The sequence below is a fragment of the Pinus tabuliformis genome, chromosome 8 (genome assembly GCF_031772625.1).
Source record: "Pinus tabuliformis cultivar Carrire ecotype Pingquan chromosome 8, CPIR1, whole genome shotgun sequence".
In the NCBI taxonomy this organism is placed as follows: domain Eukaryota; kingdom Viridiplantae; phylum Streptophyta; class Pinopsida; order Pinales; family Pinaceae; genus Pinus; species Pinus tabuliformis.
The window spans coordinates 1,007,022,801-1,007,039,504 of record NC_142294.1 but is presented as its reverse complement, the minus strand read 5'-3'; positions in this window follow the sequence as shown (position 1 = coordinate 1,007,039,504).

Sequence of the window (16,704 nt, the reverse complement as noted above, 5' to 3'; positions counted from 1 at the left end):
TTACCTTTTAACCGTTTGATCATTCATTATCCCGTCCATTTCAGAGTATAATTAAAAAGAATGAATCCATAAATATGTCTTCATATTTTGTATTAATTTTTCCTTTTTCCTTATTTTGTAAGATAAAAAGCCATTGTCCTGGTTTGGTGGTCAACTATTTGACAATTCCATTCACTGGTTGTAATTTAACTGAACAAGCTGGCTCGTGATGAGACCCCTTGTCTTATAATTATAAGCCATTACCCTGTTTTGATATGCAGTATTGGTAATGTCAGTTGAATTATTCCCCTAATGATCATGGTAAGCAGGCTTGTAATAAGACCTCTTATCTTTTATATCATACATATTTTAGAATTACACTCTCAGTAATTATAAACTTTGATGAATGGGATGAACAATTTTCTCCTTAAGAGAAGATGGATGACAGGGTAAGAGTTGAAGATGATAAGATTGAATCAGTTTATATTTTGTATTGATAACTATTTTCAGGCTGCTTAAAAACATTAAAATGATTTACAGTAGTTCTAAATCTTGATAAGATTTCATAAAAATAGAATGGGGTTTCAGAATCTAAATATACCTAATTTCCTAGAAATTTTCCTTTAGTTTAAGGCTTCCATTTTTTTAAAAGTAAATATCAGAACTATTTCTTTTGAGTAACTTTTCAATATAGTAAAAACCAATGGAAGGCTTCATAAAATTTTATTTTCCTAAAATTCTAGCAAATAAACTATGTACACAAATTTTGTTGAAAATTGAATATTTACAAAGGGAGAAGGGGTTAGCTCCTCAATTGAAGAATTTTTTCAAGATAAGACCGTTAACAGGAAGATAATCTCTCTTTCCTGATAGATCTTGCAATATGAAAGTAGAAGGGCCTATCTTCTCGTTGATTTGAAATAGTCCGAGCCACATTTTCTGGAACTCAGTGTGTTTTCCTTTATCCTCGTGGGCTTTGTCCCATTTCAAAACTAGATCACCAACTTGTAATTGCTTTGAACTGGTTGAAGTTGTATCAAAAGATGACTTGATAATTTGTTGATGTTTTGCATGTATAATCCTGGCCTTTTCCCTTTCTTCTTCTAGTTTTAAAATTTGATCATGTCTTAGTTGAATAGAAGTTGAGGGACTTTCTTCAATAAACTGCACTAAAGCTAGAGATGAAGTACTAAATTTTCTGGTATGACAATTTTCTTTCCATATACTAGATTAAATGGTGAAGAGCCTATGGAGGCCTTCTGTGTTATTCTGTCAGCGCATAGTGCAAATATCAAAGATTTATGCCAGTTTTTATGATTTTGCTCAATAGTTCTCTTAATAAGACTTTTATTGGTGGATTCTGCCAAACCATTACCCTGAGGGTAGTAATTTGTAGAATACTTCAATTTAAATCCCCTTTTGATAGCAAATTCAAGTATAGAATTTCCAGAGAAATAAGATGCATTGTCAAAAACAAGAGCGTTTGGGACACCAAACCTGGTAATAATGAATTGATCTATGAATTCCATGATTGCCTCAAAGTTCATTGTCTTCAAAGAAATTGCTTCAACCCACTTAGTAAAGTAATCAGTGGCGGTAAGGATATACTTATGCTGTTTGGATGAATGTGGAGTGATTTCTCCAATGATGTCCAATCCCCATTGCTCAAAAGGTTGTTCAATGTTGACTGGTTGCAAAGGGAAAGCTGGCTTTCTTTATCTTCCACTGGATGTTTGACAACTTTGGCATTTTCTTACATGTTCATGAGTATCTCTGAACAGGGTGGGCCAATAATATCTAGCATGAATGATTTTGTGAGATGTTGTATCAGCTCCAAAATGTCCTCCTGCTGGTCCGTCATGTAGTTCCTGCAAAAAATTTTGTGCTTCAGGTTTTTCTAAGCATATTAATAAAATTGAATCATAATTTAGCTTAAACAATACATCATCTACAATTATGAAGTTTTTCTCCTTCAATCTAATGGCACGTTTTTTTTTATAGGAAAGATTAGAAGGAGTGTATCCATTTTTTAAATAGAAAATCAGATCTGCATATTGTGATTTAGAATCTGTGATACTTATTTGATTGATTTCTTCAGTATCTTCTATACCTTCAAGTTCTTGAATGTTGGATGCTCCTGCTAACAACCTGCAAAAACCTTGGCCTTTGACGATCTTTGCTGGTTTGATTTCTAAGTCGTATTCTTGTAATGCTGTGACCCAATTTGCTCTCTTTTCTCCTAATTCCCTTTGAACTAATAATTGTCTTACTGCTGAAAATGGAACTATAACTTTTGTGTGAGCTTTTAAGAGAAAGGGCATGTAGTGTTTAATGGCTTTGTGCACAGCAAAGGCTTTTTTTTCAACTTCCGAATAATTTAGTTCAACACCTTGAAGATTTGAGCTGTAAAATAAGATTGGTGCTTCCAAGTTTTGATCATTAATTTGAGTCAACACTGTTGCATAAGACAAAGTGGATGCGAGGGTATATAATATGAAATGACTTGAAAAATTGGGAGTGCTAAAAGTAGGGGCATTAATGATTGATTGTTTGATAGAACCAAATGCCTATTTTTCGGCAGGTCCCCATTTAAACACCATTTTTTTCTTAATCATCATTTGCAATGGTAAAATAATCTAGGAAAAGTCTGGAACAAATCTTTTGACAAATTTAATGTGACCCAGAAATGATGCATGGATTTTTTATTATGAGGGAATGGAATATTAGAAATCTCTTTAATTCTATCTGGATCAATATAGATACCAACCTTTGAAACAATGAAGCCTAAAATCTTTCCTTGATTAAGAGAAAAAAAATACTTCTTTGGGTTAAGCGAGATACCATACCTTCTGCAGTGTTCAAATATTTGTTTTTAATCATGTAAATGATTAGATGTTTTCTTGGAAAATACAGTAATATCATCTAAATAGACAACTATTGATTTATTGATCAATCCTTTGAATGCTATGTCCATTTCTCTCTAGAATGTAGCTCCTGCATTGATAAGTCCAAAAGGCATTTTTTGATAAGCATAAGTTCCCCACTTGGTTCTGAAGGTAGTTTTAAGCCTGTCATCAGGATGGACCAAGATTTGGTTATATCTTGAAAAACTGTCTAAAAAGGACATTAACTCAGAACCAGCTACTGAATGGAGTGTCTGTTCTATGGTAGGTAAAGGGAAGTTATCTTTTTGTCTTACCTTATTAAGATTTCTGAAATCGATGCAATTCCTGATGTCACCATTTTTCTTTCTAACTGGCACCATATTGGACACCCAGTTTGAATGTCTGATAGGAAAAATTATCTTAGCCTTTAAGAGTTTGTTTAGCTCAGCCTTTATTTGACTCTCTAGATTAGGATGAATTTTCCTTAACTTCTGTTGCACTGGTTTTTGTTCAGAAAGCATTGGAATAGTATTCTGAATGATCGATGCATCGTATGTTTTCAAGTCATCATATTTCCATGCGAAGACATTTTTGTTTTTTCGCAACAATCTAATGAATGTTGTTCTTTCTTGTAAAGAAAGTCCTAATTCCAAATTAATGTTCTGAGGGTTTTCCTCAATACCTAGGTTTATCAATTCAAATCTTAAAGTAGAACTCTAGAGTTTTGAATTGGTCACCTGTTTAAACCTGTCTTTAATATCATAAAGATCCTAAATTTTGACCACTGGTTTAGGTATTGAGTTTTATACTTGTTTTTCATTCATTTGAAGGTCATGATCGCTTTCATCAATGATTTGATCATCATAGGACTTATTTGAAGTAAAAAAAATTAAAATGTCTTCATCGTGATTGAACACTCGCCAATTGGTGATGTTATCACAAAATCAGTACTAAGGGCTGCAACCAAGTAAGATTTTATGTAACTCTTTCAACCAGACTTTAGACTAGGAATTAGCCTTCCTAGTCAGAGAGGGCTCTCTCACAGACTTTTGATAGAAATCAATCACAACAACAGAGGGCTAACTCTTCACACACTTATGAAAATAAAGCTGGTTGGACACACATCAAATTTGGTCTTCATTGGGCTATGGAGTCTCACACATTTAATAAACAAAAGTACAGTCATTTCATGGAAGTCAAGGCTCTTTGCATCAGATGTTCAAACATATTTCACATAAGCCACAGCTTGCTAAACATACAGGAAGTCAGAGCATTAAAAATGAATTCTGAGTGATTATGCTATAACAAGGCTGTAAAAGAACATTGAGAGAATACACCACCATCACATTTGAACAAAATAATCCATTGAGAATCTTGAGAAGAAACAACCACTGTTTTACTATTACTGTAATAAGTCTTTACAATGGCCCAAATAAAACTCTGTTTTTGTATAAAATATCCAACCTTTTTTACATCAGAGTCATTTCTATATATAGGAAAACCAAAAATACAACTACTTGAGACTCCTCAACAAGCATGAAGGGAGCTCGAAATCCTATCATTAATTACCTTATCCATATCTAAACAACTAATTAATTACAAAGGTATTGCGCTGTGAAAATATAGAGTCCCATTCCCATTGAAACTCTAAGTCTATCTCCTCGTGTGCATTGATGCTTTCTTGAAATTTGACACCTGTATCACTTCAGTAATAGCCAAGACATGCTGGAGGAACATTCACTGAATGAGCAGCTTCGGATACTTGATATGTGGATGACTCATCACCTGATAAGGATCTGTGCCCTATTTTCACGGTCTCTGCCTCCCATTAGTCTTCATGCATTAAAAGACTATGCTCCAAGCCATTTAATTCTTCTAATAACCACGCATAATTCAATATGCCTTATGATCTGGACACTTTGTGAGCTGAACAGGTATACCACTCAAAACTTCGGTAACCCTACCAGAACCCTAATAATTCGGCTATAAAGTAACTTTAGGAAGACTTTAACAAAAGACAAAAATTTCACTTTTTCCTTAAATACTCACACCTGTCACCTTTTGAATATCTGAATAGCTTTGTATAATGTCCATGCTGGCCTCGAGTCATCCCTTTTAAGATTTGCTGACCTCAGCATCAATTTCATTTTTTCACATAAACAGTCATCTACAGCAGTTTCGTAGCGCGCTACGAAACTGCTGTAGGTAATCAAAACAAAGCATATGAATCTTAAAGCACTGATGACTTAACTCCGTGATTTCTTCAGCTATTTTATACAGGTGTAAGGGCTCCAAAAAGTTTCGAAATGATGACAGTCAAAATTTATCAAAACTTGAAAAGCAAATTTCCCTTTGGATTAATCAGCTAGTTTGCCTAGCTTCCTCTTTAAACTGCTAACTTCTTCCTTTAAAGCCTTGTTTTCTGCTCTTAAGCTTGTGTTCATTTGTTTCATGATTTTTGCCTGCTTCAGAGCTGGCACCGTCCACAAATATGCATCAGACACTGAGTCAGTTTGGCTCATTAAACTTGTTCTGCCTTTTATTACAGCCTTTTTATAATTTGCATATCTTACTGCCCTTTCCTTAGAAACATTTTTAATCTGAGGTATTTCTTCTTGTGTTGTTCCTTCTTGTTGCTTGATAGCAATGACATTTCCACCTTGACTGATGATAACCCTATTACCCTTGTTTTTACTTTTGGCTGCTTGAACTGTTCTGGTCAAAATCTCAATTACATCTGTACTAGGCACTTCTAAAGGTGCCTTCTCTTTCTGCGCTTTCTCCACTTCTTTAATTTGTCTTCTTGTGACTGGTCTACGTGGCTTGAAAGCATATTCTTTACTAGGCTCTTCAAATTTCAATCTTTTTGAAGCTCTTGGTTTTTTAGTACTCTCGGGTGAAGATTGAGTGAGGTCAATATGCATTGGTTGCACTGGATGATCTTGCTCAAACTCTATTGGTTCAATCTGTATTGGCTGATCTTGCTCAAGTTCAATGGCTTCAAGTAAGTCATTTAAACTGCCTTTTGAAATAGGGCTTTCTTCCACAGTAATTGACTTACCCTTCTCCCTGTTTAGCTGACCTCTGGTTTTCACCCTTGAAATCTTTTCAACTTCACTTGATTTAGCTTCATCCTTCTTTTTCTGGATCTTCTGCTTTGATGACTGAGGTGTCTCCTTAGATGATGACTTAGGAGTTTCCTTTATTGATGATTTAGGTGTCTCTTTTGCTGCCACAGACTTCTCTGATTTCCTTAATGTGGTTTTAGGCTTCTTTTGGTCTGTCACCTCTCTTCTGAGCTCAGCCAGAGTGGGTTCTTCACTCCTTTCTTCCCTATCCCTCACAGGCAATGGAGTGAGGCCTGTTTTGATCTGAAAGCCGGCCATAAAAACAAAAGAATCCCAATCTCTGCCAATCTTTTGCAAAGCATCCAACACCAGCAACTTTACCAGACCATGGTGAAACAAGGATGTTTCACAACCATCTTTCTTTAACTGGATTTTATCACACATTTTGCTAATGCTTCTGAAAAAATAGAAAGGTATATCTATTGAAACCTTACCTGTGAAATGCAACAAAAGTTTGAAGTGGTAGGAGTAAACTTTATTGTACCTTCCCTCGCATGGTAGGTATTTCTGGATACATGTGAGGAGCATAGCATACTGTTCTTTTATGTAACTCCTTGGCACCGCTTTGGTGAGGTCCTTATTTTCATACTGTTCCTTCAAAAATTCTTTACAGGGACTCATGTCGAATTTAAAGTTTTTGAACCATTCTTGACCTCCCCTCGGAATTTCAGTGACAGTGGAAATAGCTTCAGGAGACACAGGAAACTCTAACATTGACACCTTTGAATTCAGTCCAGTAAAATTCAATGCGAAAGCCTTCGTTACCTCTGCATGTCCTCCCTTCAACTTCTCGCAGAACCTCCAGCAACCAGCATTTCGAAAGGCTCTTGCGACACCTTCATCCCTGAGTGTAACATCAAGCCCTTCCGGCTTTGTCCTCAAGCACTTACCGGATCGATGTTCCCTCTTTTCCATCTTGTTTCGAATATTTGCACACAAGGAACTAATGGCAGCTACAACGCGAAAACAATCTCGACTCTGGAGTGCAGGCTCGCTTGCAATGATCCCTTTAAATAAGAACTCGGGCTTCTCATACAGCAGACATGTTTACACATTATGAAAAACACATTATGACACAACCATACCTCATAAAATCCCTTAAGATGATATTCATATGCATGATTCTGGACCTCATGGCGGAATAATGATTTATCATGACATGGAGAGAACCTCAACTGACAAACATGCACGGACCTATGACTCACCCTTCCCAGATTTGACATTGCAAGAAAAAGCGCTACAAAAAACCCCGAAACCCCGATTTCGTAGCGCGGACAGTTCAAATTTAACAAAACGCGCTACGAAATGGCTGATAAACAGTACGCTGCGAAAAGACGGAAACATCATTGCGCAGCTAAATTGAACAAACAGACCGCGCTGCGAAACTGCGCAAAGTACTAATGACATGACATGCCTTAACTGACAATGATGGAGGGTATCAAACGAGTTTTTTTTTACACGGACTTACATCAATACCTTTTGAAATTCTAATTTCAAAGTGACACACACACATATAAACCTACTCACTAAACCAAAGATTTTTATATGGAACTTGTGGACAACATTACATACATGAACTATGGTTCTAAGTGATAACAGTGGCTCCACTTGGGATAGTGTGCTCCTGTAGTACACTAAGAATGCGTAGTACCAGTGCCTTTATCCATCTTATTGCAATCACATACGGCTGACAAGCATCTCTTTCAAACCTTGTGGGCCTTCTCCTCGGGCTAAAGTTTTCTTGTTCAGCTTGTCACTTATTTCTAACATGAAACCTTCAGAAAACGGTTATTTACAATGATCATGGACTACTTGGCAGATTTTTACTGATAATAATGCTTTAAGAACCTGCCATTTACAGGTCCTCCAGCATATGGCGATCCATCAACCTCTTGCAGAACATAGGTGTTACTTCCATGGTAAGCAGAAATCAAATATGGCCCCTTCCATAGGTTCTCAAATTTGCCATGTTTGCCTTTTTCCTCAATTCTAGCTTCCCACTTCAAAACTTTGTCATTAATCTGAAATGTGACATCTTTGATTTTCTTGTCAAAAGCTCTCTTAACTCTATTCTGATTTTGCTGATGATCCTCAAACACCTCAGTCCTTTTTTCCTGCAGAGCTATAAGCTGATTAATCCTCCTCTGTATGGCATTTGGTTCCTCTTCTAATCCCTGAATTAGCTTCATAACTGGTACCCCAAGAGATGTTGGGAAAATAGCCTCTGCTCCATACACAAGCTCATAAGGTGAGGTTCCGATAGACCTTTTAGTGCAGATGCGATCAGCCCACAAGGCATACTTCAGCTTTAAGTGCCAAGTCTTTTTGTTTTCTTGCAGCAGTTTTTTGATAATCCTCACAAGACTTTTGTTTGAACTTTCAGCTAGACCATTACCCTGTGGATAATAAGCTGTGGAATGACCAAGGGAAATATGGTATTGATGGAAAAAATTTATCAGTCTCTTAGACTTAAAAGCCTGAGCATTGTCTGTGATAAACTTGAGTGGACATCCAAACCTTGATAAGATGTTGTTCTCTAAAAAGGAAATAATTACTGCATCATTAGCTTGCCTAGTTGGTACCGCCTCTATCCACTTTGTAAAATAATCAGTGGCTGTGAGTATCCACCGATGTTGACCTGATGAAGAGGGATGTATCTCACCTATGAAATCTAGCCCCCACTGTTGAAAGGGTGCTTCTACATAAATAGGAACTAATGGCATAGGCATAAGTTTCCTTTTACCTTCAAACATCTGACATTCATGGCAAGCTGCTATCTTTTTGTAAATGTCCTTGAACATAGTGGGCCAAAAATACCCAGCTCTCAATATTTTATTTGCAGTAGCCTTCCAATAATGGTGGCCTCCACAATCTCCCTTATGGAATTCATCAATCACCATATCAGCCTCTTCTTCAATCAGACAACTCAATAGAATTCCTCCAGCATCCTTCCAAAATAAATTCTGCTCATAAACAAAATACCTAAGGGATTTCAGCTTGGTGAACCGAGCTTTAGACTTGGAAAGGTTATCAGGAGCTCTGTTGTGTTGTAAAACAAATGACACATCCCTATACCATTCAGATGTCAGAAATTTTTCATTGATCTGAACCAACTCTTCCTCTTCTTCAAAAATTTCTGATATTTCTGCATTAAAATTGATATCACTGCTGTCTAGATTTGAGTGAGTTAACAACTCTGCCAACCCTTGACCCTTCACTAATTTAGTTGGCCTAATTTCAATATCATATTCTAACAATTTGGCTATCCATTTTCCTCTTTTTCCATCCGGGTCTGCTTGTGTAAGAATGTCTTTAATGACAGCACTTGGCACATATGCAACAATATGAGAATGTAACACATAGATTCTAAAATCCTTGATTGCCTTTACCAATGCATATGCCTGCTTCTCTAAAATGTTATACTTTAATTCAGCATTAGCCAATGTCTTACTAAAGAATGAAATAGGCTGTTCAGTACCTTGATTTCCTTTTTGCAATAGGACTCCAGCAATTGTATCCTCAGAAGCATATGTGAATATTAGAAATTCCTTGGTGAAATCAGGGCTGATAAGGACTGGTGCTTGAGTGAGTGCTTTCTTAATTTCTTCAAATGACTTCCTTGCCTCAGCTGTCCACTTGAAGTCTGCTCCTTTCTTTAGCATTTTTGTGATGTGTTTAACCACTTCAGCAAAGTTGGGGATGAACCTTCTAACAAAATTAACTTTACCAAGAAAAGATTGAACCTCTTTCTTGCTCCTTGGCAAATCCAACTTTGAAATAGCACTGACTCTATTAGGATCAATCCTAATTCCTTCTTCAGAAATGATATGCCCAAGTAACTTACCAGAAGTCAAAGCAAAGATGCTTTTGGTTGGATTCAAAGAAATGCCAAACCTCCTACACTTTAGCAAAATCCTTTCAAGGTGTTTTAAATGATCCTCTTCCCTCTTTGAAAAGACTGTGATATCATCAAGATATACCACCACTGATTTATCCTTTTCCTCAGCAAAAGCAATGTCCATAGCCCTCTGGAAAGTCGCCCCTGCATTCATGAGGCCAAAAGGCATCTTTGCATACATAAATGTGCCCCATGGTGTGGTGAAGGCTGTCTTCTCCTGATCATCTGGATGAACAAGGATTTGATTGTACCCTGAGAAACCATCTAACATTGACATTCTTTGAGAGCCAACAATATTTTGTAGAATAAGATCCATTTTAGGAAGAGGATAGTTGTCCTTCAATGAAGCCTTGTTCAAATTTCTAAAATCTATGCAAATCCTTATCTCCCCATTCTTTTTCCTCACTGGTACCAGATTGGCAAGCCAATTTGAAAATCTAATTGGAACAATAATCTTTGCATCAAAGAGCTTCTTCACTTCTTTTTCAATTAATGGCATTAGAAGAGGATTAATTCTTCTCAATTTTTGTTTAAAGGGCTTCTCATTTGGCTTGATTGGGATAGTATGCTGTATAATTGAGGAATCATATTGCTTCAGATCAGCATAGCTCCATGCAAAAACATCAATGAACTTCTTCATTAACTCAACATACTTAACTTTTAGATCAGCTGATAAAAATTTTGAAATTTTGACTAATTTAGGCGCTACTGAATCACCTAAATTACAGCTCTCTACTTCCTCTTCATCTGCTTGCAACCTTGGTGCTTTAAACACATCATTCTGATCAAAGAGTTTCTCAAGTGGGATAAGACCTTTAGGAATCAGATTGTTTTGCAGCTGTAACACCTCAGATTTCTCTTTTGTTTCCACTAACATGTTTTGCTGATCAATTTGACTATGTTCAAATTCTCCTTTCAACTCTAGGAAACTTTTCACCTGCTGATCATCTTCAAAGACTTGCCAATTTAGGATATTATCCGGGATGACTGGCCTATGGCGGACTTTCACTTCATAGCTATCAGAAGCATGTTTAGGAATGACAAAAAGACTAGCTGCTACAGCAAGAGAATCGGCCATAGAATTCTGATCTCTGGTTTTTATATTGAAAGTATATGACTGAAATTTTTCCAACAATTCCAACACCAAGTTTCTATAAGCTCTCATCCTTGCATCTTTTGTTTGATAAGCACCTTGAACTTGCTTTATGACTAGCTCAGAATCTCCATAAACAACAATGTTCTTTGCCTTAAACTCAATCAAGGTTTCTAAGCCTAAAACCAGGGACTCATATTCCGCCATGTTATTTGTACAATCAAAATTAAGCTTATATGACAAAAACTTACTTTCCTCAGTTGGACTCATGATCCAAATTCCAGCTCCTGCACCTTCTTTCCCTGCTGCTCCATCAAAGTACAAAGACCAGCAACCAGAGGCATCTCTTTCATCACTTTGCTGCAACTCTTCACCCTGATTTTCTGGTTTTTCTTCCTGTAATTCTTTTCCCACTGATTCATTAAATAGAATAGCTGATCCAAGGCCTGTATCACAAGAATAAATGGGAAAATTTTGTGGTTTGTCCTTGCTGCTCACCATATATGCCATCCTTGTCTCACGATATAACCTTCTTTGCTCCCCAAACACTGGAATGGTAGCATAAGTTAGATCCATTTGCATAGTACCCTTAATCTTTGCTGCCCATGACCTTGAAAGTAACATCCCAAATTTAGGTGGAACATCTGCAACAACAATGTCCATGACAGTGGTTTTTGCTGGGATTTGTGTGAGAGCCACAACCACATCCTTTATCAGCCCAATACAATGAACCCTCTTTGAATCAAAAGAAAATAAGTCCTTGTATGGTCTAGTCACTTCTAATCCTAACCTTTCCATAATGACTTTAGGCATGAGGTTATGGGATGCCCCTGAATCCAGCATGGCATTATGTAGAGTCATCTCATGTATATTGATGCTTATATAAAAAGGAGGAAACTCATCATTTTGCTCATCTTCAAGTCTTGGACCTAAACAGATAATAGGACTATCCTCTTGTACATTTAAAATATCAGCCCCTCCTGGTGGAGAATTGAGCATTTCCACAATCTTACTTCTATATTTGTCTACTTTCAAAATCTCATTAAATGGGACTGATATTTTAATTTTAGCAATCTCATTTTCTATATTAAAAACAGAAGTAGACCTTTCAATTTCCTTAGGAAGAGCAGGGATTTGATTATCCTTTTTCTCAAGAGGAGAATCACCTTTTCCATCAGCTTGTTTTGGCTTTTCCTTTTTATCTTCCACTGCTTTTGAAACATTTTTCTTGGGCTAAACCTTATTTGCTGTAATAGGAACATCTCTGTTTCTGAGGTTATATTGCTTTTGGATTTCAAATATGGCATGTTGATAACCCTTTAAAAAATCTGAGGGCTCCTCCTCAGCTTTTATTTTGCTGGACTCATCATGTTCCTCTTTTGTTAGGAAGATCTCTGAATCTTCTTCACCAAGACAATGAATAGATTCCTCAGGTTCCTCAGGTTCCTCTTCCTCATCCACCATGTTTTGTTGAAAAGGAGGTCTCACAGGAGGATCAGCTTGCTGATTTCTATTTTCTCTTGGCCTTTGCTGATTTTGAGGCCTTCTAAATTGAGGATTCCTGAACCTAGGTTCTTGTTGTGCTTGGGGAGCAGCAGTATTCCCAAGTGCTAACTGATCCATCAATTTCTCCATAGTCTTCATCATGGTCTCAAATTTCTCTTCTTGAGCAGAGGTAGAAGGCCTCTCCTCTTCCTTTATCTTAGCCTTAGCCATCTTGGACTTTTTAGCAGCAAGTATATTCACCTCTACTTTGATAGCATCATTTTGCATTTCAGCTAAATTAGCAGACTCTCTTTCTCTGAGTAAAAGAGAGAAATCTGAATCAAAAGACTCAGCATACCTTAACTGTGCCAAAGCTCCAGGAGGTTTCAAGTGTGCTGGAATAGAGTTATATACCTTGTTAAACCTCTTAGAAAAATTTTGAACAGACTCATCTGGAGCTCTTCTTAAATTATTATAGTCAGTGAGGGCTTGAACAGGATTGGTTCTATTTCCCCATTTCCTCAGGAAAATATCTTCAAACTCAACCCAACTATGAATACTACCAGCTGTTAGGGCTTTAAACCATTTTCTGACTTCCCCAATGAAAGTCTGAGCAAACAATCTGAGTTTTACATCTTCATCATCCACTTCATACCTATCAATAAAATCATTGAACCTATCCACATGTTCCTCTGCTGTAATGTCTTCATCTCCTCCCCATGTTGGAATTCTAGCAGCATATTTGTTAGGGAGATCATGCAGAACAGCAGGAAGAGCTAGAGGAGCATACCTAGCAGGAACAGCCATAATAAAAGGAGGAACAGTGACAATAGGTATTGTATGACCAGAAGGACCAGAACTAGTATGAGACGTTGTCTGAGGGCTATTTGGACTGGCAGAGGCAGAAGACAAGGTATGAGTACGAAAAGGACTATTGGGGCTTTGTAAACCACTGACAAAAGAACTCCAATTTGGGAGAGGTAAACCAATCTTTGAGTTAAGTAAAATTTCAAAAGGGTCAAGCTCCTTGAGCTGTTTCAAATCCTCTTTTTCTAATAATAACTCAGAAGAAACAATTTCCCAAAACTCCTCTTTATCTTTTTGTGAAACTAAAGAAGAAGTATCAATACCTCTCTTTTGTAGATCCAAAATAATACCAATTAATTCTTCTTCATTCTCAGACCTTAATATAACCTCTTGAACTTTATCATCAACAAGTTTATCCTCAGGACTTCTAGAAAACTCAGGAAATAATGACTTTGAAATACTTGAAGTACCTGGTATATCAGAGAATCTTTGTTTACTCCTTGATATGATATTAGGATTCTCCACAGGACTAGGTGGGTTTGGGTCTGGATTACTCCTTGTATACCTTCCTCTCGAAGCCACCTTTACACTTTAAAGATCAATGGAGTCACCAAGGTAGAATGCAGCCTCGAAAATGACTTGAACCCCTGCTACCTTCAGAAATTCAATCTTCAAACTTCGGGAATAAGTAATCATCAGACTCCCGGCAGACGCACCAAAATGTTATCACAAAATCAGTACTAAGGGCTGCAACCAAGTAAGATTTTATGTAACTCTTTCAACCAGACTTTAGACTAGGAATTAGACTTCCTAGTCAGAGAGGGCTCTCTCACAGACTTTTGATAGAAATCAATCACAACAACAGAGGGCTAACTCTTCACACACTTATGAAAATAAAGCTGGTTGGACACACATCAAATTTGGTCTTCATTGGGCTATGGAGTCTCACACATTTAATAAACAAAAGTACAGTCATTTCATGGAAGTCAAGGCTCTTTGCATCAGATGTTCAAACATATTTCACATAAGCCACAACTTGCTAAACATACAGGAAGTCAGAGCATTAAAAATGAATTCTGAGTGATTATGCTATAACAAGGCTGTAAAAGAACATTGAGAGAATACACCACCATCACATTTGAACAAAATAATCCATTGAGAATCTTGAGAAGAAACAACCACTGTTTTACTATTACTGTAATAAGTCTTTACAATGGCCCAAATAAAACTCTGTTTTTGTATAAAATATCCAACCTTTTTTACATCAGAGTCATTTCTATATATAGGAAAACCAAAAATACAACTACTTGAGACTCCTCAACAAGCATGAAGGGAGCTCGAAATCCTATCATTAATTACCTTATCCATATCTAAACAACTAATTAATTACAAAGGTATTGCGCTGTGAAAATATAGAGTCCCATTCCCATTGAAACTCTAAGTCTATCTCCTCGTGTGCATTGATGCTTTCTTGAAATTTGACACCTGTATCACTTCAGTAATAGCCAAGACATGTTGGAGGAACATTCACTGAATGAGCAGCTTCGGATACTTGATATGTGGATGACTCATCACCTGATAAGGATCTGTGCCCTATTTTCACGGTCTCTGCCTCCCATTAGTCTTCATGCATTAAAAGACTATGCTCCAAGCCATTTAATTCTTCTAATAACCACGCATAATTCAATATGCCTTATGATCTGGACACTTTGTGAGCTAAACAGGTATACCACTCAAAACTTCGGTAACCCTACCAGAACCCTAATAATTCGGCTATAAAGTAACTTTAGGAAGACTTTAACAAAAGACAAAAATTTCACTTTTTCCTTAAATACTCACACCTGTCACCTTTCGAATATCTGAATAGCTTTGTATAATGTCCATGCTGGCCTCGAGTCATCCCTTTTAAGATTTGCTGACCTCAGCATCAATTTCATTTTTTCACATAAACAGTCATCTACAGCAGTTTCGTAGCGCGCTACGAAACTGCTGTAGGTAATCAAAACAAAGCATATGAATCTTAAAACACTGATGACTTAACTCCATGATTTCTTCAGCTATTTTATACAGGTGTAAGGGCTCCAAAAAGTTTCGAAATGATGACAGTCAAAATTTATCAAAACTTGAAAAGCAAATTTCCCTTTGGATTAATCAGCTAGTTTGCCTAGCTTCCTCTTTAAACTGCTAACTTCTTCCTTTAAAGCCTTGTTTTCTGCTCTTAAGCTTGTGTTCATTTGTTTCATGATTTTTGCCTGCTTCAGAGCTGGCACCGTCCACAAATATGCATCAGACACTGAGTCAGTTTGGCTCATTAAACTTGTTCTGCCTTTTATTACAGCCTTTTTATAATTTGCATATCTTACTGCCCTTTCCTTAGAAACATTTTTAATCTGAGGTATTTCTTCTTGTGTTGTTCCTGCTTGTTGCTTGATAGCAATGATATTTCCACCTTGACTGATGATAACCCTATTACCCTTGTTTTTACTTTTGGCTGCTTGAACTGTTCTGGTCAAAATCTCAATTACATCTGTACTAGGCACTTCTAAAGGTGCCTTCTCTTTCTGCGCTTTCTCCACTTCTTTAATTTGTCTTCTTGTGACTGGTCTACGTGGCTTGAAAGCATATTCTTTACTAGGCTCTTCAAATTTCAATCTTTTTGAAGCTCTTGGTTTTTTAGTACTCTCGGGTGAAGATTGAGTGAGGTCAATATGCATTGGCTGCACTGGATGATCTTGCTCAAACTCTATTGGTTCAATCTGTATTGGCTGATCTTGCTCAAGTTCAATGGCTTCAAGTAAGTCATTTAAACTGCCTTTTGAAATAGGGCTTTCTTCCACAGTAATTGACTTACCCTTCTCCCTGTTTAGCTGACCTCTGGTTTTCACCCTTGAAATCTTTTCAACTTCACTTGATTTAGCTTCATCCTTCTTTTTCTGGATCTTCTACTTTGATGACTGAGGTGTCTCCTTAGATGATGACTTAGGAGTTTCCTTTATTGATGATTTAGGTGTCTCTTTTGCTGCCACAGACTTCTCTGATTTCCTTAATGTGGTTTTAGGCTTCTTTTGGTCTGTCACCTCTCTTCTGAGCTCAGCCAGAGTGGGTTCTTCACTCCTTTCTTCCCTATCCCTCACAGGCAATGGAGTGAGGCCTGTTTTGATATGAAAGCCGGCCATAAAAACAAAAGAATCCCAATCTCTGCCAATCTTTTGCAAAGCATCCAACACCAGCAACTTTACCAGACCATGGTGAAACAAGGATGTTTCACAACCATCTTTCTTTAACTGGATTTTATCACACATTTTGCTAATGCTTCTGAACAAATAGAAAGGTATATCTATTGAAACCTTACCTGTGAAATGCAACAAAAGTTTGAAGTGGTAGGAGTAAACTTTATTGAACCTTCCCTCGCATGTTAGGTATTTCTGG